This window comes from Dermacentor variabilis, unplaced genomic scaffold, assembly GCF_050947875.1.
Source record: "Dermacentor variabilis isolate Ectoservices unplaced genomic scaffold, ASM5094787v1 scaffold_13, whole genome shotgun sequence".
Lineage (NCBI taxonomy): Eukaryota > Metazoa > Arthropoda > Arachnida > Ixodida > Ixodidae > Dermacentor > Dermacentor variabilis.
In genome coordinates this window covers 25,392,439-25,403,384 of record NW_027460291.1, presented here as the reverse complement: position 1 = coordinate 25,403,384, position 10,946 = coordinate 25,392,439, and the positions used below count along the sequence as shown (strand labels likewise).

Below are 10,946 nucleotides of genomic sequence, written 5' to 3'. Positions count from 1 at the left end.
CTGCACCGACTGTCGCATTTTCAATAGAAGTGCACTTTCTGTTCTACTCCAATAAACGCAACATTACGAACTCCAGTGTGGGGCAGTCCTTCAGCCAGTGCAGAACTTTTTCTGTACATCCGAGTCAGCTCTGTCATTTTTCCAGCATTGTAGTACAAGATTTGTTAAACTGGTTTAGCAGAATATGAGCAGTATACTCTTAAATTAGCTGTTTATTTGTATGCACAAGTTCAGGTCCTCAGTTTGGTTGCATGACAAATTGCCATACCTCAATAGATACAAGAAACAATTTTATTACAGTTTAATAAAATCCAAACAGTAATAATCACAACAATATAATGACATACATTTCTTTTGGTACGTATACAGCCCATGTCCTGGCAGTGTATAAATTCAACTATACACCGCAAGTACTGTGTCCTGACCATTATTATTCACATGTGTAAAACCATCACAGCAATTCAACAAATATCACAGTAATTAGTGACATACACTTTGTAACTGCTTTACATGAGCATAATGTGTACAAATGGTCCCTGTGTACCTACACATGACTAGTGCCACCCGAGTACTATTACTCACAGGTGTAAAACCAACAAAGCAGTTCTTTAAAAAATATCACAGCGCTTAGTGACGTACATGCTGTAACTCCCTTGTAGAAACTTAATACAAACACGTGAGGACACAGAAAGCTAGCAGTGGGCATACATGGGAATACCACCGCCTCAATACTAATTCACAAGTGTAAAACCAACCAAGCAGTTCTTTAAAGAATATCACAATGCTTAGTGACATACATTTTCTAACTACCTTATATAAGCTTTATACAAACATGAGAACATACACAAAGCTAGCGGTGCACCCGCACAGAAGTGCGGCCATCTGAACACGATTATTTGCAAGTGTAAGCTCAACAGAACAGTTCGTTATAGTGACGCACATTTTGTAACTGCCTTATACAAGCTTAGTGCAAGCACAAGAATGCAGAAAAATATAAATTAAAAACTTGCTCTATGCATACACAAACAGATCAACAGAAATGGTAAACACCGCTTTGAAGACAAATGTGACTGTGGCAAAGCACAGTGCTGTGCCGGTTGAAATTGCCACCCACAAAAGTATTGAGCAATGCTTAAACCACAGGCAATAAAGTGGTGAAAGACTGCGTCTCTAACGTAACTATTTTAATTCAAATTTCTTGAATATAGGGCTCGCTTGCAGATAAGGCATCTGATCCAACTGACCTGATTTTACACCTGCTACATGCATACAATGCACTCAGATATAACTGGTAATAATAATTATAAAAGGCATTTAAAAACTTGATAGTATGATGAAGATGCATGACTAGAAAAGTTCTGTTCCCCTCGTACTTGTTAAAAAGGTGTAAGTACGACACATGTTCTTTTTTCCTCAATTTTTGCATTAATGGACAGCCGGGAACCTCAAACCGACACAAAAATAAAGATACTGCTATGTTAATAGTGTTATGAATAATTTTTTGCGAAAGCTTTTTTACAGACAAGTTGCAGTCTCGTTTCTGGAGGTTGAGCTGTATCTTGCAAAATAACTTGAAAAGTGGTCACATGGGAGCATGACACTATATCATAATGTTAGTTTCAGTTGACTCTCTTGCCCTACAAGTCGCTGCTCACTGTGGCCAGTGATGCAACAGCAGTGTCTGTGTGATTTTCATCACACTTCCGTCCTATGCCATTCTTACCAGAGTTGGCGGCACATAGATACCCAAATTTTGATAGTGTTGCTTTCTCAGGTGGTTGCTTTTGATTAGCTCAATATCAGTTGGCACTTCAGCTGCATCAAACTTCTTTTTTACCTCTTCAACAACAACATCAACAACAATCTTATGACACCTGTGTTGTCCTTCTAGTTGCCTACAAAGACCAGTCAATCTAGCAACAACACTGACAGTCTCTACTATCTTGTAATGGGAGAGAGGTGTGTCCCACTATGTGTTTCACATTGTTGTCACTATGTGGGCTGGCTGGGGAGGCAACAACTGTAATATGTTTGCATTTGCACATATTAAAGTGATGCTTGTACTGTGTTATAACACCTAACTCAGTCTTGCACTTGCTGCACAATAACACTGGCTCACAGTCGTGGTGAAAAGCTTTTGTATGTTGAGCAAATGAGTTGTATCCACTACAAAAAAAGTCAGTGATAGCACACATGTTGCTCTATCAGGCCTGGTGTGGTTCCTTCTGACACTGCTGCTGATGCTGACGCGCTGCTGCTTGCCTCGTACACTGTTGCAGCTGCAGTAGACATGGCAGTCTCTGTATCTATTGCTGCCGTGTCATATGTCATGGTAACTTCCAAGTGGTATCGAGCTCACTTCTGCAACAGAGATGTTGTTTTCCCCTTGAGGGCTCTCATGATCAGGGCCAATAATTTCGTAGGCATTGTCTCCTGCATCGAAGAACCAATAAGAACAGCATGAATTAATAAACATAGCTCTAAAAAGTACGGACATCAAGACTTAACCACAAGCTTTGCACATAAGTGACCGGGCTTAATGAATAATACTTGCAGGAGGAGTTACACAATTTTTTGTGTATATTACAGTAAAGCCTCATCAGAAGATATTCAAGAGGCACGGGAAACATGTCTCTCGAAACCAAAAATTTTAAGACACTGAGGAGCCAGACTAGATCACTTTATTATGCATCATCACTAAAGTATGTTTTGATATATCTGAAGGAATAAATGCTCAGGGTGGCTTAAAGGGCCCCTAAACCACTTCTCGACATTTTTTGAACATTTCAAACAAACACGCGTATCGAAATCAGAATGCCGTCACGATCGACGAAGCCAAATGCCAGAGTGCGTAGCACTGCCGGAGCACCACAATATGAAGAAAATGACCCCGTGCGCCTCTCTGGACCTATCCTGCACCCCCCAGTTTGTCCTGACGTCACCAGGCTGTCTCTGATGATCTCACCAGTTTCCGGTGCTGTCGATTGGTCGAACGAAAGTGTACGACTGCCAGCAAGGCCTGCAAGCAAATACACACACTCCTTCTTCCTCGTCGCGTTGCGCGCGATGCCATTGTGGGCAGCCAATGGGGGCAAAGAACAGAAACGCCAACAGAAGGGTCTCCCTATGAGGCTCTTCAACACGAGTCACCATACAGTTCCGTTGTATTAGCGCCACTCCTCGCAGGACGACGGGCCAGCGCGGCAGCAACAGAGCTCGTTGGTGTTGGCCTGTCCCGTAACATTTGGAGGTGTACTAGGCAAGTAAAAGACGACACTGTCCATATGGCGTGTACCAGATGAAAGAGTAAAATGAGTGGGGACTACTTTTCGATAATCAAACACACGTAGCTCCACTATTACTGCACCGTTTCGAAAAATTCTCGTGGCTACCTGTTCATTGCCTTATTGTGTAGAACTGCAACACCGCAACTAAATTTCAACCTCGGTGGTTTAGAGGCCCTTTAAAGAAGACATTCACAGCTTTTTAGTGACTGTAGATTGTGTTAGCTTCCTTCCCAACTTCTGGAATTTGAACACTTCACTTTGCAAGCCTTGTTGCTCGCAGTACCTTTGAGGTGCTCTTAGACGCTCGTCAGCTTCAACTGCCGACACTTTCTGCCCTGCACTGTCCTCGCTGCCCTCCTTTTCTGGTTCATGCTAAAAGAGACATGCGCGATTGACTTGTGTAAGGATTGCGTGGTCTTTACGCCCTTCGGAGCACACAAGGTGCACAAAGTTAATGTGTCTGGGTTGTGTGCCTTCGAAGTAGTGAATACTTAAAAAGTCATCCTTAGTAACAAAGGTGTCTCTTGTATACAGTATTGTTAACGTGGCAAACATCGGAAAACCAACCAAACCATTTTCAGATGTCTCTTACAACCAAGTGCATCTTGTAATGAGATTCTACTGTACTGAATATTTTTCAACTATGGATCATCTGCATGTACATATAGTCACAAAGACATGTTGTGTGGAATGGCGAATCGGGAAACAGTTCGTACTCTTACTTTTTGTCCCTAACATAAGCAGCTGATAACAATATGATAAAAAAGCAGGCAATGAGGCTAGAATGGAACATAATCCTTCAGCTCTAAACAGTTTTTTGGGCCCACATCATTCCCTCATATGACATAAGGAAACAACTTGATTGCAGTAATGGCTGCATGTGATCTGAGTTGATTGAAACAAACTATACGTAAGGTTGTCCTGCTGGTGATCCTGGCTGCGCGATGCTTCTCATGCTTTTTGGCACGATTCCTTTTTTTCCACTCCACTTTTTTTCAGATTTTCTCCCCTTTCCCTTCCCCCTTGTGTAAAATAGCACACTTGAAGTATCAAATCTGTTGAACTAACGTGTGTATCAAACCTGTTAACATGTGTGCTTCTCTGTGGTCTGTGTTGTATTTTTGCGCTGCACAATTCAATTCAAGATGAAAGATGGAACGTCCCTGCCTTTAGTTTAATTGTGTGTGTGTGTGTGTGTGTCTCATGTTTTGAAATATATGTACATTCAGGAGTGCCTGCATGTCCTTCTCTCCTGCTCCAGTGACGAAAAGGAGAGCCTGTTTATGTACCATAGTAAAAAATTCAAAGGTTTTCGCTGTGCCCATTACATCCCTTATCATATGGATCTGTCACAATACAGAGTAGCAGTGGTCCATAATACTAGCCCATCCCAACATAATTATAAATTAACACATACCGACATGCTGCGAAACAGCTGTTGCAAAGCCGCTGGTGAAGGCAATTTCCGCAGCACTGCAGTGGTACAGCCGAGTTTCACCTGTATAGTGACAAATCCATATGCGTGTTAGCAACTCAGTAGTTGCTGATGGTTTCATAAGCTTTACACTACACAATAAAGTAATCTAGACAACTTTGTTGGAACAAATGCACATAATTAGGACACCACTTAAACACTAACACGATTAATTGCCCCCAATCTCTCACTCACTAAGGGATAATACTACGGAAACATCGGTGGAGAGCTCAGATTAACACAGCCCATAAAGGACAAGCGTTCTTTGAGGAAAACAGCTATAACAGCGGTTAGTTTTCTTGATCATTTTATGTGGTAGCTTCGATTTAAATGTCATGCAGTACTATAAAATACGAAGTGCCGCATTTCTAGCAGCAGAAGGCGTCGAAAGGCTCATGGTACGACAGATTTTTGCAATGTTTGTCAGTGAGCCGACACATACAAAGAAAACCGAATTCACACATACATATACAGTGTCAAGTGCACTTCTCCTTCTGAAAACGCAGCCACCAGTTCCAATGTTGCTGAAAGGAAAGGTAATATAAAGTGAGAGACTGCATGGAACTGCCACTTATGACTGTAAATGTATGGTCTGCTGATTGCAGAGGTAGTCACATGCTATTTCTAGTCTCTTTTAGAACCATTACTAAAGAATAAATTAAAATCTATTCATAAGTCACGAATTTCATGCATCCACAGTTTGGCTAAATAACTTGTGAGAAAAAGACATGTTTACCTGGAATAGCAACCTTTTTTCCTGCTGCAAAACTTTCCTTCGAATTAATGAAATAACTTTACAGTGTCATAATGCGTTTCTCGCAGCTACTTGCCGGCAGTGGCGAGTTAGTGTTTATATCCGACTCATTGGGCGACAATACTGCCAAACACAAATGCTTCACGAACACGAGAACACGTCCCTCGCAGAGAATAGCAACCATATATGCCTCTGTGAGACATGACCGCACCTTTGTGGTCAAAATGTACATTAGAACGACATCACCATCTCATTAAAAAAAAGCCTCCGTACAAGGCAGCCGCCAACTGCATAATGTGAAATTGCAACTGATGTCCACTTACTGGTGGCCTGTGTTTGAGTCACTTTTGGCAGTTGACTGTGTGCTGAGAAATGCACGTCCTGGGTTGTCCCTGCAAAACATACAGGGTTATGTCAAATGTTGAAAATATATATATGCCGGCATTTCATCAGTCGCAAAATAAACGAGTAAACTAATAAACAACTGTAATGTAAACAGAGTACACATCACAAAATAGGCTCTCAACTGTTAATGCATTACGCAAAAAACCTAATGCATAGGAAAGACTATATGTATACACACGAAGCTGACACACAATTTAATTCGCTCTAGGTTTTTCCGTGGAGTATATTCAAATTATTATGTCTCGTGGTTAGAGCAAAATTAGTGTAAATTACGAACTAAATTATCTACCCTGGAAACTTTTCTTCAATATGCACCTGTGCGCGCTTCGAACGAGTAGCATTGTAAAATTTACGTACATGGCATTTAACATAGTTGCTGAACACGGATTTCCTTTGCCCTGTGTCGTGTACAGTGAGCTACATATATCTGCCCCCCCCCTTTTTTGTACTAGCCATACTGCGTGCCATTGCACCTATACGCACGTCAATAAACCTCACGACACAGAAATAAAAAAAGCGCCAATCACCCATGCCTGCATGTTGTAGTGGGCCTAACCTAACCAAGCATGGGCTGTTGCTTTTTATAGTAAACACAGGCACCGTGCTCATTGCAAGTATGTATCATGTCGCTAAGCAAATATGCAATTTCATTGTTTCACTATTTTTTTATCACATGGATATATCTGTTGAGAGGCAAGACAAAAAGCAGTCATTTCTCAGAACTAATCAGCTTTCTTAAAACACATTTTTAACTTTTCAATGACACTTGCTGCTATGTGTTTGTCTCAAGAGAGCATACTTGATTTGACTTTCCAATCAGAGACATTACATAAATATACCATGTTAAGATGACTGCCTGGAGCACGTGAGAATTTTCATCTTCGTGTAACATACTGTATCTTGATTTTGTTGACATTTGGTCAAATGGTACACCCAATATACCCACATACTAGTTTTCTTGTCCAAATAACATGCCAATGTATTTTGATTTTTTGGCATTGGCTCCTCTGCAATACGTGAAGTCGCACTTCACTGGCTCTTTCACATCCTCGTGTCCTTGCAGCTGCCTTCTTGCGCTATATAAAGCGGGTGCCTGAAAAATATCGTATGCAAAAGTCAACACAAGGGCATGGTGCAAAACAACATCAAGACAGTCAACGCCATGGCAATAAAAAAGTCTTAGCTCTTAGTCTTCCTAGTGAAATGCATGCAAAACATCCAAATAACTGCAACAGTCAACTGCTAAACTAACTTCAATTTTTAGATTTAAGCAAAAAAACAAATAAACCACAGTTCATCCTTGTTTTTCATGAATGTTAGAATACTCCTGCTAATGAATAGAATATTGGTCATTTTCAGACGTCATAGGTCTGTCATGAGTCTGGTGTATCGCAAACACCACTTGTGACACATCCTAAGCACGTGCCCAGTGTGCCCCCCCCCCCCCCGCACCATCCCTGGTTGTGCCACTGCTGAAGCCATAATTTCAGGATTATAGCTGCAAACATGATGCTCAGTAGGGATGAAAATATTGTCCTTCAGCTCAATGGATATATGGATGTGCCTATAAAAAAGGGCAACAAGGCTTGTTATGGCAAGCTTACCCACATTTCAATACTAACAAGTTCATTGCGGCCTGCATCTAAGCTTACTAAAAGGCATGAACTTATTTTCATGCATGAGGTGCGCAGTGGAGTTCATTTTTGACAGACCCGACTACTGCTGCAGTTTGAAATCTAGCATTTTAGATTCTTGTAGGCATGTAAAAGTTGCAGTTAAACCGCAGTTATTAGTTTATTACACCAACCTATTGTTCTGTGTACGACAGACTGGTAACACGGAATTAAAGCAACATTTTATTTTGATATTTTATTTCTCTACTAAAAATATTCAAGCGATAAACACATCTTGATCTGCCATGCTATAGCAAAATGCACACATTACGCTTGTAACCCCCAGAGGAAGGCTGATTTAGCTGTTCATATGACATAACTCTGACACGCCAACTCATATTAGCAAATGCACAGGCATGTCCAAAACAATAAGCGTATGCAAAGCGCCCCTGCAATTGTAATTCCACACAGCAGCCGTTATATTCGATGCCGATGCGTAACTAGCTGCTCGACAATTCACCGAGTTCGTAGACATAAGCATCCTTTCAGTTTCGCACCGTGCTCGAAAACAGCAACAGGAGACAAAACCAGACCTATAATCACACCATTTCAATACATGAGCAAAAACAGTTCAGTCTTAGGGATAAACACAGTGAGAGAGATTTAGTGCGCTACGGCGACGAGCGACGGCTTCGAGCGACAAAACGGGCCGTCGCTTGAACAGATGGCTCGGTTCTGGAAATCTAGAAATCGTCGCTCGTCGCCCAGAAGTGCTATGAGCGACTAGCCAATAGCGCGAAGCCGGAACTGGATGTATACATACATCGCTCAAATACTACCGATTGTCGCGCGGAACGAGCAAATGATTCAATTTTTATACGTGCAAGGATAAGGACGTACTGCAAGACCTCCGGAAATATTTTATGCTACTTTTTATAGTAAAATCCATCAACGTAAATTACTAAAGCACGCGTGACGCGTGACTGCAGCCCCCATGCCGGCAACACCGGGGAGGCGTCGCTCAAAATCGTCGCTCGCACGGAGTACGACTTGTAGGCGACGAGCGAACGCGACAGCCATCTCCGTCGCGTCGCTTGTAGCTGCCGCGCGCAAGATCGCTTATATGGGGTTTATACTTTTTTCAGCATAAAACATGGATTCCTCATGCGTTTTCAGTAAGTTCAAGATAACGCGCCCAACTGACCTCTTGCAGCATGCAGCTGAATGCCTGCTGCAAAGTTTCTAACTAGCACTGGTGCTGCACGTAACTTCAGTGGTCGCAGATTCCCCCTGCGCGAGACACCGTCAAGCGCGCGGTTTATTTATAAAAAAAAAAGCATGCTGCCAGCAAAATGACGCCTTCTGTTATGTGATTCCTTAGTTCAACAGCGTTCCGTACACAGTAGACTGCCAAACTGAATAAATTCAAACACACAAAACGCACGCTAATCACGCTCCGCATAGGCTCGGAATCACGGGCTGGTGAACTAACCATTTTAAGCGTCCTCTCGCCTGGCGTCTTATTGAACATACCATAGTTCTGGCATCGTTTGCGATTTTTAAAGCTCTTACGGACAACGGCAAAGTGATAAAATCACATGCAGTTATCGCGACGACTGGCTTTTTCCATTGACATCGAGAGACAGCGCGTACGTCTAGTCCTTTGTCAATCGCGTCGGCTAAGCGCAGCGACGACTTCCTGGCGATAGCATGACATATACGGAGAATGTGCACCTAAGTTAGAATTCACTTACCGTGGAGGATTTGTTGTTGTATCCAAGGCATGACGAACGACTGTCGTGTTTTCGTGGCGACGCAAGATGGCTGAAACACGATCTCCCTCGGCTGGCCTTTGCTCGCTGGACAGTTCACCTTTCTCCGGTGCTGTGTTGTTCCGCGATCTTGAGCGCGCGCGCGCGCGGTGGAGCCACTCCGAGTGAAAAAGTAGAGCGCTCGCTACGCGTTCCTTTGAACTGCGGCGGCCTGTTCTCTTAGAAGCAAAACGATGTGTTCTTTGCTCAGCGTGCATGAATGATACATTGCCATGTTCGGGGCCAGCCACCTACAGTTGAAGCAGAAGATTACGCTACGTTTTGTTTTCTATTGCCGCAAGAGTCTTTTCACTCTCTCTCTCTGAAGGGGAGAGTGAAAAGCACATTTCACTCTCTCCTTGCTGGCAGAGTGAACAATGCATTTCACTCTCCTCGACATTTTGCGAGAGTAAAACGACGCTTTGAAGAGTGAACCGGCAGCTTCACTCCTGCGATACCCTTCCTAGTTTTTAGAGTGTAGGCGGTCTGTCCCTTCCCCTGTTTCAGTCTTTCTTTCCTGTACAGCAATAACTTCGAGATTATTTTCGATGAACAGGCGATTAAGCTCGCACTGCTTCTTCCTTGCCGTAAGTCCCTGCACGTCAACCGTTCGTACGCGTAAGGGTGTTTCAAGGCGTAGCGCCATTTGTACGGGAAGGAGATCAAGGCCGAGAGATCCCAATACATTTAGTGCTCTTGCCGGCTACGAAAGATCACTCACATTAACGTCGCGAGTCTGCAGTCAGCTTGCATTGTCACTGGTCTTCCACCGGCAGCTCAGAAGTAGCAATATTTTCCAGCCCTCCCACCCAACCCCCCTCCCCCAGCCGAAACGGGCACAAACACGCGCACGTATGATGTGTTAAGTGGTGGTGTCACCGCCGCCTTTCTGTCCGGTGGTATGGATGTCATCGGTCCAAAGATTGGATCCCGGCAAGTGTCTGACTTCACCGCTGGTTCGTTCGCACTTTGAGTGCTCGCCTTTTGCTCTCCACCGGCTTTTCTTCGTGCGCCTTTTCGCCGCTGCCGCTCCTTTGGTGGTTTCCGTAGTGTCCATAACGTGTGAATCATCCTCGGTCATTGCCAGAGAGGGTTTCTTGCTCGTACTTGCGTCGTTATTTATTTCAGCGTCCTTAGCAGATGTAGGCGTGCCAGACGTCGATATGGCTTCACTGGCAACCTGCTTCACATCCTATTTCGCAGTCGTTACCACTGAGCCATTCTTCCAAGGTGGCGACAGAGACGATCCCGACGCACTGGCGATTTCCTCTCCATCAACTTCGTCCATGAGGTGCTCGTTGACGACTTTCTCACTTCGCGGTGGCCCCGCGACGTTTGCATACGTGCGCACGCACTGACTTTCTTCGTGGCGGAAGCGTCGACACGCAGAACAACGCGGCCCTCGACACTCGCGCCTGATGTGCCCCGTACGGTTGCAACGAAGACACAGTGGAGCACGCCCTGGCACGACTACTAACGCTGATGCGGCAGATCGTCAACTGTCACGCCAGGCTTCAGTTTGAGGGTCAGCGTACGCATAGATGCCCCCTTGTCCGTGATGCCTGGTACTCGCCACTGTTTTTTCTGGACGCCGGATACTTT

At 43.8% G+C, this 10,946-nt stretch overlaps 1 long non-coding RNA gene across 1 annotated transcript; it reads right to left on the bottom strand.

Annotated features, from left to right (window-relative positions):
* Positions 1 to 2,383: 2,383 nt before the first annotated feature.
* Positions 2,384 to 5,876, bottom strand: LOC142566590 (uncharacterized). Its single transcript, XR_012825076.1, has 3 exons — positions 5,839 to 5,876; positions 4,705 to 4,785; positions 2,384 to 2,433 (listed from the first exon to the last, which is right to left on the bottom strand). It is a non-coding gene; the product is annotated as an uncharacterized LOC142566590 (long non-coding RNA).
* Positions 5,877 to 10,946: the final 5,070 nt, after the last annotated feature.